The sequence below is a fragment of the Python bivittatus genome, unplaced genomic scaffold (genome assembly GCF_059951505.1).
Source record: "Python bivittatus isolate LINGU-HERP-01145 unplaced genomic scaffold, Pbiv_v1 ctg000480_np1212, whole genome shotgun sequence".
Lineage (NCBI taxonomy): Eukaryota > Metazoa > Chordata > Lepidosauria > Squamata > Pythonidae > Python > Python bivittatus.
Genome location: NW_028277075.1, coordinates 92861866 through 92883215, shown reverse-complemented (window position 1 = coordinate 92883215; position 21350 = coordinate 92861866). Strand labels below are relative to the sequence as shown.

Below are 21350 nucleotides of genomic sequence, written 5' to 3'. Positions count from 1 at the left end.
AAGTCAGAGTAATGCACTGACAGCATTCTGCATGTACAAATCAAAGGAGAGGCAGCAGTGTGTGATGGTCTAGAAGGTGAGCAACTCAATGGGGCAGATGTATTAAGTGGGTGCTGGGCTTCCATATCACTACCAGCTCCGGGAGGGTATGTCAGAATTATTGTTTTAATGTCTGCTAATTTTTTTCCCCCTCAGATTAATAAATTTTGTGTTTATAAATTTAACTTCCTCCCTTGAAGTGTGCTTAGGCTCTTCACTCTTGGCATGGCTGGCAGATTTACTACATTTGGAGCATAAGTTTTTATGGCTCTTATCTGCAGGGTCATGACCATTTGTCACTTTCCCAGCAATGAGGTCATGGACTAACTTGTCCTTAAAGAGTCTGACAGTTTGGATGTGATGAGGCTGTCGTACGAATTTCCTCATTTGTGTGAGTCTTGTGGGGAGAGATGGCTGGTTGAAACTCAGGAGTATGCGTTTAACATTTCTTGGACTGGGTAGGTAGTGAAAATCTTTCAAATAAATTGTTCTATTCTGGAAATTTAGGAGCTGAGGTCACAATAATATTACGGCTGTTCCAGCTATGGGTGTTCTGATAGATTTCTAGGAGGAGTTGCTTTTTCTGTAACACACAGCGATACAGTAGTTGGCTGTGTCAACTGCTTCCAGATGCCCTGGTGATGTTGTAGGACAGGCTGCCAGAATGCCAACATGGTCAGCTTCTGCTGCCATTTTAACCCCCTGATTGCCATGGAGGATTTGCAGATCAAGGGCTTCTTGGAAGCTGTCCACCTTGACTGCAGTGTCATTTAGCTGTTGCAGTATAAAGATCAGAGTTTCTGCAGACCTCATGGAAAGGTTGAATAATGTAGTTGGGGGAAGGGGGAGTGCAGGAGACCTGTTCCAGGAGGTTACCTCCACTACTTCCCTGCTCCAGGGAGTGATTTAGGCTGAAGGAGGATTGGAAGGGAGGCCTGTCTTGTTACTGGCTTCTCTGTTATCATATTCTTTGGGAGTGAAGGGGATCCTGAAGCTGTAGATCTGTTACTCATGTTTTGTGTTATCTCTGAGGTGGGGAGACAGGAGTCAATCCTCATCTGTTTCTCAGCTTTACTGGATTTATGGGCCCCAGTATCATTACTGGGGCTGGTCTGGGTTTTTTTCTTGCCTCCGGATGGCATTTTTGGGCATAGGGCTGAGCCAGAAGAAGTGAGGCCAGCCACAAGTTGGGAGCTTATTTCAGGAGCTGCTAGTCTGTCGCCATCTTGGCTCCTTCCCTGAGTTTACTTCAAACCTTAGGTCCTCTTCTTGATTGTTTCAGCATGGTTAGTCTTGGTGCAAATAACCCTACATAGATAATGATAGAATCATAGCTATAATTCATGCACTTAACCACATGATTAAGATAGTGAAGAGATTATATATTCTCCGCATTTGGGTGAAAAATTATATAATAGTTTTATGTTTTGAATTGAATAAACCTTACGATGGTCAGCTGCCATCACCTTCTCCTCCAACCTATATTTTGTTTTGATTAGTCATGATTTATTGTCACATAGGAGTCTGTCAAATTATGCTTAGGCAAACAAATCAGCTTCAGCATTTGTGGTTGTTCGTGGTGCTAAGTCGCTTCCAAATCTTTGTGATCTGATAGATATCATTTCACCAAGACTGTCTGTAAATACTACTTCTTTGAGTTTTTCTGAGCTCATGCTTATGTCAGACCCTAAAGTTTGGGGGAAAGAACTGAAGACAATTGAAAAAGACTCCAACAGAAAACAAGGGGGCTAAATCCCATTACTAATGACATTGGTTTGTGCCTGAAGAACCCAGGATATTTGTGACATCATTAGATGAAGCAAACAAAAACATCCTGAAATGCTATCATCTATCTATCTATCTATCTATCTATCTATCTATCTATCTATCTATCTATCTATCTATCTATCTATCTATCTACCTACCCACCCACCTACCCACCCACCTACCTACCCACCTACCTACCTACCTACCTACCTACCTACCTACCTACCTACCTATTGCATTTCAGATTGTTATATTTTGCAAGGAGTTTGTGAGCTGATTTCCCTGTCAGCACCAGACCTTGATTCTGCTGACCAAATAGAGTTTCCCCATCTTTGCTTGTAGAGAATACAATAAATTTAACTACAGTGTTGTCTATCCAGTGATGTCCATGATCCAAAAGTAATATTTTAAGTGGTTAGAATAAGGTATTTGTCATAAGCAATGACTTTTCTCAGCAGAATTCTATTAATCTGAACAGGACCAACCTTGGTTAGAGAAAAGCCAGCAAAAGAAAGATTAGGTCTGAAAATGGGCTGGATTTGCCTAGGGTCTGCAGAGAAAAATATTCCAAGGTGGGGGGTGAATCCCCAATGCATCCTTTGGGAGAAGCAATTAGACAGCACCCTGGACTGTTGCAAACCTCCTCCCTTTCAGCTGTTGACCTAGAGTGGAGCTATTTTTAAAGGTAAAAAGAATCCCAAAAGCCAGGCTTAGTAAGCTTTTAGTACTTTGTCTGGGTTGTATCCAAGGCTAACTTTGGCACTCTTGTTAGTAATGATGACTACTTCATTTCTTCTATGAATTTCTTGCCTCCAGTAGACAAGCAGATGCCTCTGATGTGATGTGACCCATTTCAGTCCATTTCAGCTTGCTGATTCCCTGAATATCAATATTCAGTCTTGACATTTCTGCTCCAACAACATCACATTTGCCTTGGCTCGTAGTCTTGAACCTAAGCTTTATTTTATTTTTCCTATCCTGTAAGATTTTGACACAATTGTCATTAAAATCTGCCATTTCTTGAGGAAAAAAAGCAAAAGGTTCAGGCCACCTCCTCGAAGTTGAGCTGGGGCTGTGTAAGGGAGAGACAGACAAACCATAACTTGTCTAAATGAAGCTGCATACTATCTTTTCAGGATCAGCTATGCAGCCTTGGTCATAGATGTCTACCTTAGGCAGAAAAGTGCTGAGAGGATGTGCCATATAGGAGTGCTTTATTGCTCCCAAACATTTATATTTCCTGGCATGTAATTATTGGATTTGGGTTTCACTTTATTCACTTTATTGCTTGTATACAAATATTTTACCCCTCTGAGAGTCCTAAGATTGCAAGGGGATAAAAACTGTATAAATAAATAAACAAATAAACAAGTCATTAAAAATAAAATTTATTAGCTCTCATATTTGTTAGGGAGGGAGGCAGGAACAAATCTCCTGATACTTGAGTAAAAAGTGCCTTGATATTTGGCCCTTGAAAAAAGCCACTATCCTGACTGAATGCAATGATTCTTTCTGTGACATTTTAGCCTATATGAAGAAAATGTCAGGCATTATAATTTTCCTTTGTTACTTTTAATGGTAAGTTTGCTGTCATTCACCAACATTTTAAACCCCAGGAAAGGAGAATGACATATAATCAAATTGGCTGAGAAAAATAATGTAGCAAATAGTCAGGGCCCTGTCTCCAAACTAACAATAACTAAAGCTTCTCAACTATAGCCTTGACTGGAATTAGATCTCCCTAGGACTCTGAAAAATTTTCTGCATATCCAGGTATTTATTTAGCTACGTGACTATTTAACAGTAATGCACAAAGACATAATGCTCTACAATGCCATACACCTTGGATTGGTTCTAGATGATTTCACTGTTAAAAGGCATCATGGACTTCTGGGAAAGCTTTAGAATTTCTCCATCACTGCCAGCACAGCCAAATGCAGATTTTTTGGTCACTCAGCACCCTCCAGTTCTGTTGGATTATATCTCCCAACATCTTTACTGCACTTAAAAAAAACCTAACTGGATGTTCTGATTAGGGATGAAAGGTGCATGAGTCTTTGTGTCTGCAGGACATTAGGCTGGGGGAAGACTATATTAGGATAGGAAATGAATCAGCTTTCCATGCCTCTAAGATTGGCTGTATCGACCTGACTCAACCTGTTTCTTCCATTTAAAAATGCAGAATAGCCTATGGCCCTTCTTGTTTTTCTTCCCATATTTTCTTTATGATCTCAACTGATTATCATGTTAGAATTTTTAGCTATAAATACAAGCTCACACCTTCCAACTTATGGAAATGAAGGACCTATGGCTATAACACAAAAGAGACATGCTAATTAAGTATGTTTAATTTGCATATGCTGAATTTACATGGCTATTGCAACTCCCAAATCAGCTGCCTCAAATGGTTTTCCCACCTCCCGTATATAGTGTTAAAGTGACAGTTTTAAATATAGCATTTTAATAGGAACCAATATTAAGTGCACAGGTGCTATCCATGCCCAGACTATGGGTGATTATTATTTTAAATGCAGACTTGGTCAGACAGCTGTGCCTAAGGTTTTTCAAACTTAGATTAGCTCAGTGAATGATCTGTATATCACTATGCAAAGAAGTAAGCATTAAAAGCAAATATTTCACTACGTACATAGAAATTTGAATATGTTAAATGTTCAGATTCAGTCTAGTTACTATCTTTGCTATAAGAGATGAGAATTTGTGATAAGTTGATTCTGTCAATTCTGTCCTGTCCTTACATGATTCCAGTGTGCTTCGGATATGCTCCAGCTGCTATGGATCAGAAAGGACAACTTCAGAATATTAACTATTTGGCACATGGAAAAAAAAAAGTCATTCCTATAAGACATAGACCATGAAAAACAACAGTAGCAGCAAGAACATCTTCACCCAGAGAAGAAAAAAATTATGTTACCTTTCCACAGAAATGCTCCAGCGCAGCATGAATCCATATATATGAGTAGAGAAATCCTGCTTTCCTTATTAGAACACTCTAGTGTCCTACCCTCTAAGTCTTCTAGTAGCCCCATTGGCCTTCTGCTTTACTAGTTCTACATGCAAGAGAGAAGAAGCAATTGTATTTTTCCTTCTCCTTAATGAAGAGACTATAGACAGCTATAGATCTACAACTTTCTAGGACCTCCAAAGTTCCCACCAAATTATAATTTTTCATGTGACAGAAGGGAACTAATGAAACGTAAGGGAGGTATCATAGTAATAGTATTACATTACATTATGTTGAGCATTTGTTTGCTGTCACCTATTTGTTTGTCCTGACCCCATCCATTTGGCATACCATTTGGCCTCTCGCCTGCTCAAAGATTGTGCATTCCTGAATTAAACATTAGGAGAAGCATCTCAACATTAACACCTCCTGAGCAGTAGAACAGACAGCCTCAGGGAGGTGTTCTGTTCTGGAAGAATTTTATCAGAGGTTGCCTGGCCATCTGTCAAGGAGGCTAGAGTTGCATTTTTCTTTGCAGATAAAATCACAAAATCAAACACTGGAAGGGCCGTTTACACAACTGATTTCAATTCTTTGCTTGGTGCAAGAATCAAGATAAAAGCACCCCCAACAGGTAGCTGCTCACACATGCAGTAAAGGAGAGCCAACCACCAGTCTGAGTAATTGAATTGTCCTTACTACTAAAAAGTCTTTTCTACTGTGCAATCAGAATGTGCTTCCATATAATTTAAATCTCTTGTCCTGCACACCTGAATGATAAAGAGCAGATCTTGGATGTCTTCTGTGTGACACTCCTTCATGTACTTGAAAAGGATTATCATACCTGCTCTGTCTTGTTTTCCCAAAGCTAAACATTTCCAGTTCTTTCCATTTCAGTTCCTAGGACTTAGTTTTCAGCCCCCTGGTCTTTAAATGTTCTTTTTTGAACTTTTCTCTGAAGTCTGAATCCTTCTTAAGGCATGTACCAAAGTATAATAATTAAAATAGGATCTGTTCAACTCAAAATAGTAAAACTGCTTACCTCCCATCCTACAAAAACTATGTTTCTAATTTGTTTTGCAGCCATATCGTACTACTGACTCATCTTCAGTTTGCAATAAACAAGGTTCAGGTAGGCTATGCCTTGTAAGGACTGATAAAAATGTGTCTTTTGAAAGTTTGATTAGGAGGGATTTACACTGAATCCTGGGAGGGTTGAAGACAAAAAAAGAAGAAAATACCTCAGAGAAAGACTTGCACATGTAGAAAGATGTGGGAATGTTGCTGTAATTGGGACTCTAACCCTATCCCTAAACTAATCAGTGGAAAAGCAGAACATTCAAAAGGTTCATGGCCTTCATTATCTAGATACTAATGTTCAGAGTATGTGAACTAAACAAGATAAAGTTGAACCCAAGAAGGCAAATATGATACATGATGTCTTGGTGTGATGTCTCCCATAACTGCAGAATAGTAAGTGAAGGACACCATTTGTTTAAAAGGAACAGAAACCATGGAAAGGGAGAAGAAGTGGCAGTATATGTTAAAAATATTTATTCCTGCTAAGAAATCAAGTAAAATAATTTGGTGATACTGTAGGGACCACCTGTCCTAAATAACTGAAGGAATAAATAAAAGTAATGCTTTTGTGGGTATCTATCATTGCCTGCCCAACCAAGAAGAAAATATGGATGATGCCTTTCAAAAACAAATGCTGATGTTTCAAAAAGGCAGGACACAGTAGTGACGAGGACTTTAATTATTCTGATATCTGTTGGGATACAAAACATGTCAAGCATGATTCTTCTATAACATTCTTTACTTGTTCTTCTGACAATTTTCGTATTCAGAAAGTGGTGGAAGGCACAGAAGCGTCTGTTCTCTTTGACTTGATACTAACCTATAGGGTTAGCTGGGGAAGTGCAACTAGTGGGCATGCTGGGAAAAAAGTGACCATCTGATGTAACAGTTCTTGCATAGAAATAAAACAAAAGAGTTGACTTTAAAAGGAACTAAGGCTGATTGTAGTTGAAATGTATATCATGTTCTTTAACTGCAGGCACATGATTCTTTCACCCAAGGAAGAGGAGACCTTATGGCCCCATGGATGCTGTCAAACCACTCATATGGTTGCACCTTAAAGAATATTTTATCATTTTCTGGCATCTCTTATCAGCTGCTATATTTATCAGGGCAGCCTTGGTGATAAATCTGGAATGCTAATCAAGATATACAAATTCATAACAATAGATTCCAAGGATGCTTCCCCAAAGGGGAAAATATGTATGTTGAGTGTCTGTTTTATGACAAAAATGTTTAATAGCTGGAAAGCAATTTGTCTCGCTCTTGAATGATACCGATTTAAAGCATTTAATGAAAACATACAATGAAGAGAAGTTATTACCTGCTAGGAGCAATGACATTTTCCTTGATATCCATAAAAAAGGTCTTCTTTAAATAGCATTAGTTTATTGACATATTTGACTCATCAACCATGACTAGAAGGTTAGTCTAATATCACAGCGAGTGCCTAGAGATAAGCATGTCATATTTATTCACCTCTATTATTCAGGCTTTTTCAATGAGATGTAGGTCACCAGCCTAAGTCTGCTATTTCTCTTGTAAGTTTTAGTTATTGAAGTGGCTGCAACTTTCAAATTGAATGCACTGATAGACATTATTATTACTTTTAAAAAATGCCTGTAAACAGCTTTGATCTCAGTTATATATATTGCAGATGGTGGTTTATATTGCTAACAATGAACTTTCATGATTGCTCTTTTAAATATTTATTTGCACAATTAAACAAAATATGAGAGTGAACTTTTGTTTCTGTGGCATGGAAAAATCATCCACAACTGAGCCATTAAGACCAATGAAAATTAGTCAAAAGGATGTACAAGTGTTCAGATTTTTTACAAGTCTTCATCAAGCAACATGTCTCAAAAATGGAATGCTGAAGAAGCAAGGAAATCTGAAGTTGAGGAGCAACCATTATTTGCCCTTGAATACTAGGAGGAATCTGACACTTTTAATCCATGCTACTGACTACTGTATTCAGTCTATGGTTTCTGTCTTGAGATTGATTTGGAACGGCTGTCCTCATGGCTGAACCATCTTTCTGATTTTTTTATTTGGTTTGTGTGCGCTTCTGCTAGGCTATTTGGCCTATCTTTACAGTACAGTGTTAAAAGTCTGAAAACTACTGAATGGATCTTAAGCAGATATTGCAGGCGGCGCTTCTGTATAGAGTCACCATCAATAAGCATCCCCAAAAATATTCATCTAATATATCCAGACAATGGTCAATAATATTCAATAATCTGGGAAATATGGAAGATGTTGCTGTTTAATTATGGTCACCTTAGTCCACTGGTAACTCCTAAAGAGAATGTTCGCTACATGGTGAAATAAAAATACAGCAAACACATCAATAAAACTAGCAGTGCTTCATAATTTTAAATTTAATGACCTTACTTTCCTGCATAAAGATCTCCTTAAGCAATAATTTGCAGTGGTGAGGTTGTGTATAGCATGTAATTGAAAGACTTCAAAGTAAGCAGCTAAACCGCAGTGGACTGATCAACATTCAGGAGGCAGGACAAACTTTTTAGGGTAAGCAAGAAATGCTATTTCTCTTTATTTCCTATGTGGAAGCAATTCACACTTTGGATCAAATTTTGATCAAATACAAATTTGTATATTTTATATGTCTTATATTGACATATTGCTGCATGCTATATCATGAATTTATTAGAAAGTTAGTTTCTCCTTAGGTTATTTTGCTTTAGCTGCCCTGTAATCAATTACTTCTTTATTCTTTCTGCATTGTTCCATGGGTTCTCCTTTATTTTACTGCTGCATCAAATCTCAAAGATCCAAAAATATAAGAGCTGAGTGGGGAAGTGCCTTGATAGTTTAATTAGCTATCATCATACATTTACACAAAGGAGTTAGTCACATTTTAGGCTAGCATGTTGTGAAAACTTAGTCCTTTGGTTAGTTTATGTTCATTGTGTTGCAAAACTAGACAATGTGGTTAATTGAATGAAACCATGGATAAGTGTGTTGTAAAATGTCTAATATGTCCCTATGTATTTGTAGCTAGGCAATAGAAGAAGTTGTCTTTGGAGTTCCTAACTGGTTTCATCTGAATGATAAGACAATAATTCCAGTATCTGAGGATTTGATTAGAATGAAGAGGAGGAAGATGAAGAGTTATTCAGTGCAACTAACCAACACGTAGCAAACATTTCTCCCAAAACAATATATTGATTTTTAATATTTGTTAAATATATGGTGTAGGAAATCATAAGTGAACCACTCAAGAACTTGCTTTCTTTTTCTATGAGATTTATTCTTGCCAACAAAGGCAATGTGCAGAATTAAAAGTTGCTTTGCTATATATATATGTGTGTGTGTGTGTGTGTGTATGCATGTATGTGTGTGTGTGTGTGTGTGTATGTGTGTGTGTGTGTATATATATATTGTAGTGTTATGCAGCATAAGGTATGCAAATTATAACTGGTAGTGTTTTTAATTTTTTTTCAAACACATATGCTTTGTGTAAATTTGCTGTTTGTTTAAAATGAATGTTATTTTTAGTACAAAAAAACTTGCACAAAAACTGGCATGCTTTCCCCCCATCTCCTAATTTCAGGACTTCTATGACTTAGATGCATGCTCGTCTTACTGGAATTGATAGAACTTTGTCAAGAGACTTCCTTATAAGCAAATTGGTAATATCCAGGTCCTTATTAAACATTCATACAGAGGGAAACATAACAAACCATTAACTTGTGGACTAACTTGAAGCAGTAGCAATGAGCAATTCACTTGCAAAGCTGTTTGATCAGGCTGTTTTGACTCAAGCTAGCTGTGGTCAAAATGTTCTATGCAGCAGCCACAGATTGAAACTGGAGGAAGCATGAAATATAGCTACACCAGCCTTGTCGCAACTGTTGAAATTTCAGCTAGAGAAGCCAAATTAGATTGGAGTAATGGGATAATTACTTCAGGGCAAAGGTTCTCTTTGGAGGTGTGATATCAGAAAGACAACATTGCAGCAGGCACAGGAAGCACAAGATCCTTGGAAAATCTTGTCCAGCTTGCAGAATAGAGCAGCTGCATCACCTACTGTGGAACTGGACTTAATAGATTTTGTTCATATGACATGGTTACCCAGTATTACCCATAGTTTGTTCAATCTAATTTTGGGGTTTGAATGTCATATAGATTGAGTTTGCACAAAACACTAGGCTAAAATATGGTTGGCTAGTTTGTGATTCAGTGTGTTATATAAACACAGCTATGGTTTACCTCAGGCTAATGGTCATGAACTTTTGGAATTCAAGCTATAAGGCTTGCAACTCTAGACTCAAGTCTCATAAATCTTCCCTGTATGACCCATGCCTAGTGGCAAAGCCAGATGGGTCTAGCTCTTGCAGTTCAAGCTGGAAGAGAAATTTGGGAGTAGATGGAAAGATTTATAAGGCCTTCATTCATCTGCAGTCTTGGTTGGAACAAGCAGCTCACTGGGAGTTGTGCTTCATTCTGTCTATCTTTGTGAATGCTTCTATAAACTGTCCTGGTCTGATGAATAACAACTTTTTATTTGATTTATTATTGCAATGAATCCCAGACAAGTTTAAAAGATGAAAGTGAACTCATGGAGGGCAGGTGTCCTAGGGAATACATAAGTTCAGAAGTCAAAAGATGAGCTGAACTTAAAGACCAGGGATCTGATAGCAAGGATGCTGTCAAACTGGAAATGAAGGGTGGCCTTCACAGAACACTATTGCTCCAGGAGCCCCAGCTGTTCCCTAAAGACCAGAAACTCTAAACAGGCCTGAGTATAACTGGCTCTGATCAGGCCTGGTTTTCCTCAGCCCACTGGATAACTTTGGGCCATCACTTTCTCTCAGGTCAGGCTATCTTGGAAGGCTTCCAGAAGAAATAAGAGACAGAAATGAAAACAAAAAACAAAAAAAAAACTATCCATACCAGCTTTCTCATAGAAAATTCTCCATGTGAGGTAGAATCTATGGATATGGATCCTTTACATGGTAGCAAAATACATGGTTGGTCTATCTGGCAGAGGCCTGGCTGTCAGGAATAATCATGCTTCCAACTGCAGCTATATACCTTGTATCATAGGGTCTGTTTCCCAGGCATATCACATATTTTTGTAACTTCTGTGGGCTGATGGAAAAGCAGAATGTAAATCAAAGTATTCATTAAAACATGAACATTTGAAATAATGTGCTGCTTGTTAGTCTAAGCCTGGAAAGATCTAGGTTCGAGTCTATCCTTAATCTTGGAAGTTCAGTGCATGACTCTGAGCTAGTCCTCTCTTTCAGATCAAACCTCACAAGGTTGTTGTGGGGGAGAATTGGAGGAGGGAGTGCTGTGTATACTGCCTTCCATTCCTGGAGGAATGGTGGGATATAAATATAACACCAAAAATAAAGGGGAAAGTAATTCAGCACAGAATAAAGCGCTGTGAGTTAAATCCACTGATTTCAATAAGCTTGTGTACAACTTACTTTGAGTTAAGCCAACTTGCTTGGAAACATTTGTTTTCACTGAATTAATTTCCATGTAGATGCAGTTCACATCTTTATAATCTGATGTTATGAGTAATTACTTGGTAATAAACCCACTCATTTTGGTGCTGGAAAATCACATGCTATCACCAAGCAATATTCATTTGGCTCACCATATGAATATTATGCTTGGTGGTAAGCTTACCGGAATCCTTAATTTTATGTAATAGTATTTATTTTATATGTAGTTGGTGTATTATAGCTCTAAACAGACTGAAACCGAAATCTATACCCACTTACTAGGAGCAATCACAATTATATTAAACGGGAGCTACTTTTGAGCAGACGTGAATAGGAAATTGCTTTTAATGTCCCAATTCAAGTATGTAATATAGCCTGCTACAACTTTAATTTGCCAATACAGCACTTTTTGCAAATTTTAATCCTGTAAGGAGTGTGTATGTCGGTGCGTGTGTTTGTGAAGTTGATATTAAATCAGTATTCCATGGAAAATCTGGATAAAAGCAAATCAAATCTACTTTTGAGGCTGAGAATGAGAAAGCAAAACCAATGTTATTGGGGGGAAATAATGATCCATTTGTGAATATTTAAAAGTTAACATTTACTTATGAAATTTAAATGTAGTGAAAATTCAGATGGATTTAGCTTTCAAGTTATTCCTTGCCCAGTTATTTATATGTGCAAACATTGCATTCAATTTTACTTTTATAATTTAAAAATATGCCCAGAAAAAAAGGTAAGAGCACTTCTGCCAAGGAAAGCTTATAAGGCACAAAGAACCTTGTGTTCTTCGTGGATATTTGGTACATGATTTGCTGCTTCCAATGAAACTTTCTGCTTGGCCGGTCACCAATACAAGCCACTGACCACTTCCTGGATGACACCCTGTTCCCACTCCCTGCCCACTGCAAATGCAACCCCTGCCTGTCTTTTCCAGCATTGATTCAAAATGGATGTTTTCCAGCTAGAGCCATTGTAAGCCCTTCAGAGGAATGTCCTCCAGGACTTCATTCCATTCTAGTAGCAACCCCAGCCCCACTTGGCTATAGTGCCTGGCATGCCTCTTCCTCTCCAGTGGCTGCCTGAGTATCCATTTCATCCAAACCACCAGGCTGCTATCTTCTCTGCTGGTTAGCAGTTGTTATTTTTATATAACCTTGAGGTTGATCTGATGGTCATACATTAAGCCAACAAACCATCCTCAGTCTTAGAAGCTCATGCGCCATTCAAGCTTTACACCTTTTTATTTATTTATTTATTTACTTACTTACTTACTTATTTTATATGTCACCCATCTCCCCCAGAGGGTGACTCCGGGTGGCTCACAATTAAAATCAAACATTAAAAACGGTTTAAAAAAATATAAATATCCACATTAAATTAACTAAAAAAACGATACTATATAAAAAGACTATATACATAAGAAGACTATAAAATTCAGGATGATGGGAGGGGCAGAATCAATTACCCCATCAGCCAATTCCAATGAAGTGAGCCCCTATCAGGCCCCCAGGCCATCTGGCATAGCCAAGATTTTACACTCTTCCAATGGGCACCCTTTTGGTTTCTGCCCAATCCAGGTGAAGCATACTCCCCTTTGTTTCCTACCCTCTGTCCACAGTACTGGAAAACTTCCCTTCTCTTATCTTAGAAGAAAAAAATCCTTTAGTTGCAAAGTATGAACAGACTTCTGCTTGAGAGCCATTGCGAGTTGAACGCTGCTTTGCAGAGGGACAGTGTTGTGGTGGAGATTGGAGTAGGATGTGGGATCCTGCCTGTCGAAATGCTCTCTGAATCAAGGAGAGATCTTTGAGATAGTCAACATGACTCCATATAGCTGCTCCTCATCAGTAAACCACAGGTCATTTTGCAGTTTGCCTATGGGTTGGGCAGCTGGGAGTCAAGGGAGGAACCACCTTTGCTCACAGTCAATGCAGCCTTTTTAAAAGACATTAAGCTCAACCAAGCCTCATTTCTTAATCACTTCAGATATTTTTTATGCTGCTTAAAAAGGATTAAGACCCTTCAGAATGGCAAGTTATACTCTATTCACTAGGTGAGTCACCTTCTCCTTGGAGAAAGAACTTTGAAATGTGACTCTTAAAAGCTTTTGAAAAATATTACTTTTTGAATCAAACAGCAAAAGGGTGTTCAGAATACGGATTTTAGAAAGTTTAACTACAAATTAAGGGCTCAAATGGACTTGGAATTATAATTTTAATGCCCACAGAGAGTTTTGAATTAATTCGAAGAATTTGTCACTTGGGAAAATAGCAATGTTTTGAGTTTTTTTTATCATAAGGGGACCTTGAAGGATGGACACTAGAGGGAGGTAGAGGATAAAGAAAATGGAGCAGAAATCTATAATACAAATTTGGGGATATCTGTCCCAAATATCTGTAGGTGAGTTTTTTGACAGAACTGGTAAACTTCTTGACAAAAATGGCAGAACATGCTGTAATGAATTTGTAGAACAAGAACAAGTTGTAATGGAGAACTTTGAAATCACTACAAATGGGGACTTAAATGTACCAAGCAATGAGAAAGATATGGAGAAAGATATGGGCACACAAATGAATCTGATGGATGATTTACTCCCAAAAGGAGATGTACAAATATTGAATCAAGAAACTGATTTGGGTATTTCCTTTTTACTGGATATACAAAAGAATTCTGACAAGGTTTTGAAGGACTTTGATAGAAATGACAAACAAAAGGACAAATTTTACTTATTGGAGATACAAAAGAAATCTGCTAAAATTCAGAAAGATTTTTGGTTTGAAACACTGTTGAATAGAAAACTAGCTCTGGAACTCTTTTTGAAGGGGTTAAAATATAGTTTTAAAAACTCAGGGAAGGAATACAAGGTTGGTTTATTCGACCAGGGCTAAAAGAGAAAAATAGTTACATCTGGTTGCCCTTAACTGGACTTTTGCTGATGAGCATTTGGATTGTTGTTCTTGTTCTTGTTCTTGTTCTTGTTCTTGTTCTTGTTCTTGTTCTTGTTCTTGTTCTTGTTCTTGTTCTTGTTCTTGTTCTTATTCTTCAATAGATGAGATATGGGGTGCGGTGAGATCATGCTGTATTTAGAAATAGTGATAAGTCATTAAGATTGCTTTTAATTGCTGGGATGAAGGGGGAAGTTGCTCTTTCTTTCTACTTTCTTTTTCTTTTTTCTTTTTTCTTTTCTTTTTTCTATTTTTTCTTTTTCTCTTCTTCCACACTTTTTTCTTCCTTTGTATTTTTCTGTTTATATTTTTTGTAGCATGTATTGGCTTTTATTCTTTTTAATCTATAATTCTAATAAAATTATTTGCAAAAAAAAATAAGTTGCAAAGTATGAACATCGCTACTTTGTCACTATGACACTGAATTATCAGTTGTTCCTTGCTGCAAAGTTTCCATGGACCTACAAAGGAATGTAGGAGCAAAGAACAACTTGTTTCCTATTACTTTGATTAGCATAGTATCAGAGCTATGATGGAACCATAAAGGACGGGGGGGGGGGGGAAGTGTTAGTGTCAAAGGAGATAATATGAAAAGGGATTGTTTGTGAAGGCAAACATCTATGTGCAAATATCTGGGAAAGGAAAGGAAAGGCATGGGGGCCGGTGAGGAGGGAATAATCCCTAAAAGGAAAAGGCAGACACTGGTAGATCAGCTCATATGAGGGCCAGCCAACCAGTCTTGCCTTCCCTACAGGAATCGGAAGGGCAAGAAGTAGAGGAATAATCAGTCAAATATTCTGGTAGCCAAAGTCCAGACTGAGCACCAGCCTGGCCCCATTGCCAAACCACTGCAAACTGAACTGGAATTTCTAAATTTGGCTTAAGAAACAGCTGGGAGCACTATGGGAGAGAAGCAATTTAGGCTGCAATGTGGAATTGCCTTTGAAAAGAACCAGTAGATTTATAGAATGCTACATCACTGAACCAGTGATAACTATTTCCAATATATTCAGTAGATTCACCTGTAAGGTTCCTGGTATGAAGGAACAAAGTTCTATACTAGGAACTTTAAAATATTCAAAGAGCCTGATATACTTCCAAAAACTACATTTGTTGGATTCATCCAAAAATCTGGAATACTTTCTAATACACTGAAAACAATGTTCCAGATTAGAATATTTCAAATATTCAAAGTTCTTAAGCAAGCATTCTATTAATTTGCATTTTCCCCCCAATCATGGCACCAAGTCGGGATGTTGGTATGGAACGGGTGCTGTTGTCTGGAGGATTTTAATACGTTGTGAATGATTGGAGGTCTAATGTTCTGGACTGGATGATAGAGGAGTCTTCTGGGGTTGTTCCCCAACTGGATTGTCCCTCTATCTATCCCTTGCCAGGCCTTTTGGTGGCTTGGGACAGAATCGTGCGAGATGCCTGGCACTCACTCCCTTACCTGGCTCCTGGCTTGGAGAACTGGGTTTGGGGGATTGGAGCCAGCAGTGGTGGTGGCTGGACTGTTGGATCTCTGGGGGCATGGATTGGCTGCTTTGTGCTGGATGTGTTCCAAATGTTTTGCAACACTTGGGGATGCAGCAGTGGGAAGGAGGCTGGCACTGAGGATGATGGAGGAAGACCTCTATTGTCTTACAGAAGGAACATGTGCTCCAGAGCGAGGATGAAGGTGCTATAGGAGTGCAGATGAGGACTGCCTTTTTCTTCCATTGTGATCATGTAGAGATGCGGAATTTTGCTGTGGTGGAGGAAGGACTGGGTCGGGCCTGTTGTGGTTGCCTGGGCCCTGCAGTTGCAATTTCTATCCCCCCACATGGTTGGGTAGCCATCTTGCCTCCTTCCTGGCTAGGAGCTGGAAGGTATCTTATAACAGCCATTTTTGTGTGGGCTGTTTTCAAGTAGAAGTCATCATGACTCAAGAGGACTCTGACTGAGAGGCTTTGGATTAGAAATTTGGACTGGTCATCAAGTAGGAAAGACTGAGTTGTGGGCTGTGATTCTGCTTACCTTCCCATGGGTGAGAGCCAAGGGAAGGAGGGCTTTAGAAAACTGGGACTGTGGATATTTGGGTGCCTAACCAGTCTAATGAGAGGGGACTGGCTGAAAGCATTTTGTGGGGGTATGAGGGGGTGAGGTGGGTTCCTGATTAGCTGGAGGTGCTGAGAGTTCTGCAGAAGTTCTTCTGGTTTTTAGGGGGGCCCGGTTGGTTGATTGTTGATTGTGTGATTAAGATGGATGGTGTGGGCTTGGGCATTGACCTTTATGGACATGGGAGGGGGGAAGGCTCTGAAAGGATAGGGGCAGGTTATAATATCCTAGCAGTGATAGGTAGGAGGAGATATGATGGCAGATGGGGGTGGGCCACTGACAGGAACCATGCCACAGGCATATTATTCCTATGGTGCATTCCAGCCCTTTAAGCTTGTTTCCAGGCCCCAGATGGCAGATCTTCAAGACCCTGGGTTGTTGGCTGTTGCTGCTGAATGCCAGGTCAGTCTGAAATAAGGCCACCCTCATTTGTGACTTGATTGTCAATAAGAAGGCTGACCTGGTGTACATTACCAAGACCTGGCTAGGATGGGTGGGTGGGGGGTCCCCTTTCTGAGATGTGCCCAGCTGGGTACCAAATATGGCACCAGCCAAGACCCCAGGTAAGGGAGGTGGGGTGGCAGTGGTCATCCAAGACACTTGGGAGGCCTCCAGGGGTGCTGCTCCTCAGATTGCTATTTGTTAAATTGGGCTCTAAAAGTTGAGGCTATTGCTATAGTACCAGCCTCCCTGCTGGGTGGCAATCTCCCTGCTTGAGTTTCTTGACTCCATGACCAGGTTGGCAGGTCTTGGGGGACTTCAACTTGCCTTCTCTGGGGGTGAGGTCTGTGGTAGCCTGGGAGTTCATAGCCACCATGCCACCATGGGCCTGTCCCAAGGCATCCAGGGCCCAACACATAAAAAATTGGAAGCTTCAGCTGGTGCAGAATGTAGCTGCACAGGTAGTAAATGGTGTCAGATATTCAACACTTCAGGAGCTGCAATGGTTGCCAGTGTGTTTCTGGGTGCAATTCAAGATGCTGGTTGTCACCTTTAAAGTCCTTCATGGCTTGGGACTGGGTTACTTGAAAGACTGTCTTCTCTCACTTGTTTCTACCTGTCCAATTTGGTCCGGCAGGATGGGCATGCTCCTGGTCCCATCAGCCAAGGGATATCAGCTGGTGGGGACTAGGAGACGTGCCTTCTCTGCCACAGCCCCTGCCATCTGGAACATTCTCCCTATAGAGATTACTATGCCCCTGACCCTGTTGCCCTTTCATGAGACCTTGAAGACCTGGTTGTGTGCCTGGGTTCCTAAGTGTGTCAAAGTCCCCATTGCCTGTTTATATTAACATCTATGGATATGATTTTCTCAGCTGCTATATATATTTATTCTTTGTATTGTGTTTGTATCTGGTTTTTAATTGATTTTATGATTGTGTGCCACCCAGCGTCACTTGTCTGAGATGGGCGGTCATAGAAAATGAATGAATGAATGAATGAATGAATGAATGAATGAATGAATGAATGAATGAATGGCTGGCTGGCTGGCTGGCTGGCTGGCTGGCTGGCTGGCTGGCTGGCTGGCTGGCTGGCTGGCTGAGAAAGAAAGAAAGAAAGAAAGAAAGAAAGAAAGAAAGAAAGAAAGGAAGGAAGGAAGGAAGGAAGGAAGGAAGGAAGGAAGGAAGGAAGGAAGGAAGGAAGGAAGGAAGGAAGGAAGGAAGGAAGGAAGGGCAATGGGCATCCCTGTCTTGTTCCTTTTTGTATCTCACATGGTTTTGTTAGATCTCCATTAACAATTCTTTGTGCTTTTTGTGAAGTATAAATCAATCTAGCCTATTTTATAAAGTTCTCTCCAAAAGTCATCTCTTCCAAAACCTTGAACAGGAAAGCCCAGTTCAAATTGTCAAAGGCCTTCTCTGCATCTAAGAAAATCAGTGTGGCTTGTTTTTTGTTATGTTGCTCCAAATATTCCAAAATGTCAAACACATTTCTAACATTGTCCTTTAACTGTCATTTAGGTAAAAACCCACATTGATCCTCATGAATAAATTCTTGCAAAATTATTTTCAGTCTATCACCTAGAATTATTGTGAACAATTTGTAGTCATTATACAATAATGATATTAGTCTATAATTTCTTGTTAAAGTGAAATCTTGTCCCTCTTTAGGAATTAGTGCTACACTGGCCTCTTTCCAAATCTCTGCAATCTTTCCTCCCTGTAGGATAGAGTTCATCATGTTTTGTAGAGGTTGTAAAAGTTCATCCTCAAAATATTTATAATAAAAACCTGATAATCCATCTGGTCCAGGCACCTTTCCTGGTTTAATCTTTTTTATAGCTGCAGAAACTTCCCTTATTGTTACAGGTCCATTCATAATTTGTCTCTGTTCCTCTGTATTCCTTGGCAAATTGTGTTTCTTTAGATATTCATCTATTTTCTCTAGGATGTCACTTCCTTTATACAAGTTGGAATAATATTGATAAAATGCTTTTTGTATGTCCATATTGTTCATTAATACAATATCTCCTTCTTGTAATTTCAATACCATTTTCTTTTCTTTTTGTCATTTATATGTCAGCCACTCCCCTGGTTTGTTTACAAACTCAATTTTTTGGGGGGGGTTACATAATTCATTTTTATTATCATTTCTCTTACTGTTAACATAGATAACTGTCATTGTAATAGCTTAACATGTAGAGAAATAGTTATCTTCTCTGGGGATTTCTTTAATTCTTCTTTTTTCTTTATCTCATCCATAATAGCTTGTGTTTCTCTTCTTTTTGAGTTCACTATTATGTTGTACAAAACAACCTCAAATAAAAGGTTGCTTTTACTTGCATCCCAAACCATTCTTAAATCAGTGCCTGTACCTAAATTACATTCAAAACATTCTTTTAATTTCTTTTTACAATATTCCACTATTGCTTTTTCTGTAACAACTACGTTAAGACATGGAATGAAGTTTAAAAAGATATGTTAAGATGGGAGAATGTCATTGCTGGGGAGAATTTCTGTAATTACGATGAATGTCTTGCCTAGAATGATGTTTTTGTTTCAGACAATATCTTAAAATCTTTAATAAAATTGTATATATATAAAAAGAAATTTAGTGTTTTAGATGTACTTCCCCCCCCCCCATTTATATGAAAAAATAGACAGTATTTATATAATGCTATCTATTCATTCATTCATTCCCTGAATTTTGACTAGTGGCAAAAGAGGGCCTCCTCTTAATTCTCCCCATGCAATACATATAGTTGAGAGAGAGCATGTGTGACTGGTTACCCAAAAAATTCCCTGGTCAAATAGGACACAAACTTGAGTGTCCCTGATTTTATTTGAACATACCAATCACTACACCATCTGGATAAATCACAACTTTATCACAACAAATTCCCTAATGATGTACAATATAAACAATAAATTATTTTGAAGGGCTAATACAATAGGTTCACAGCTTTGATGCATGATTTCTCTATTATTACCTTTCATCATATGAAATGATAATTCTAAGTGCATGGAGTTAATCATAATCACTCTCATATGTCCCTGGGTAGGCGCTGTTGTTAATTTTCCCCATATTTTTTAAAGCACAAAGATAGTCATTATGGTATACAGCAATCATAAAGCCTGGTACGAATCCTTCCACAGCATGCCAGGTATGTGGAAATCCACAAGATTCAGTCTGTGGAGCGGCCCAATTCCTTTCACACTGATTCAGAGCCTTCAACTCAGTTCATAGTCCATGAGCAAATCTTGATTGAGACATGTGAATCTCCGTGCCTTCCAAATTCCTAGAGGTCACACAAATCTTTGACGGTACCTAAGCTACACAGGAGGTTCAGCTCTTTGTACAAATTGTTTCAGTTACTGAATCCATCCAGGACAGCCTTCCAAAACTCATTTTTCAACAACTATGGGTGAGGAGGTTCTTGATTTTGGCAGGCATAACTGCTAAGGCTGGAATATTGCACTGCAGTAGCTTACTTTAGCTGCCAGAAAAATCAGTAGTACATTTCTGGATACAGAGAGAGAGAGGGAGGGAGGGAGGGAGGGAGGGAGAGTTTTCCAATGCTGAATGGCATTGGCCTTCCCTCTTACCATTCTTACTGACAGCCTGACTGATGGACTAAGAAGGACAGACCCACATCATATACAGTCGATTCCTTTCCTTCTTTCTTTCTGTGAAAATTACTTTCCCACTGTAGGGTGCTTTGCATTCCTCCTCCATGCTTCTTAGAAACTTAGAAGTTTCTCCTGAAACTCATAACCTTTTAAAGAGCCTCTCAAGCCTTGGCCTTCATCATTTATCTAATAAAATGCATATTTATTAGAACTACGTATTTATTATAAATATATTCTACTCTCCAGGCTTTTGATTACCTCCTTCCTATGGCTGATACAATTCTAAAAATCATCAAGGAGAATTGTTTAGGAGAAAGCATGGACAAATTCAAATCTCCGTTTTGCTTCCTTTCGTTAATGCTGTTTGCTGCCTTCTGTGCCTGTGACCATTCTCCATTCATTACCCTAGTCCTGATTGATTGTTCTTATTCTCCCTTTCCACATGGAGAAGAAAATTGGATAATGGGAGAGCACATCATTGGCATGCAGATGGTCCACTGGACCACTACAGCTAGTTCACTATTGGCTTGGATATACCATAGGTCTGATTCAGAAAAAAAGCAATTTCCTGTGTTTGTTTGCTTCTGTGTTGTGCTACTTGTGGATTTTTCGGGGACTCTGTATTTCATTTCACATCTAGGAAAATATAGAGCAGATGGGAGAGAGAACAGAATGGGGCAGACTCCAGTAACATCCTTTTGGATGGCTGAACTGGCAGATTGCTGGAAACTGTGAAATGTTGATTGTTACTGCCAGGTGCCAAGTAACCAATCAGTCAGAAACAATTGTCACACTGGCATCACATTTGTGTCATGAAGGTTCTAGTGCTTTTTCTTTATTGCCCCTCCCCATAAGAAGAGCCCTGCTGGATCAGACTGAAGACCTATCAAGCTCGTCA

At 39.1% G+C, this 21350-nt stretch overlaps 1 long non-coding RNA gene across 1 annotated transcript in view; it reads left to right on the top strand.

Moving 5' to 3' along the window:
* The first annotated feature begins 362 nt into the window (after positions 1 to 362).
* Positions 363 to 21350, top strand: part of LOC148215072 (uncharacterized) — a 47880-nt gene continuing 26892 nt past the window's right edge. The window contains exon 1 of the long non-coding RNA XR_015797224.1: positions 363 to 497. This is a non-coding gene — a long non-coding RNA (uncharacterized LOC148215072). The remainder of the gene's footprint in view (positions 498 to 21350) is intronic.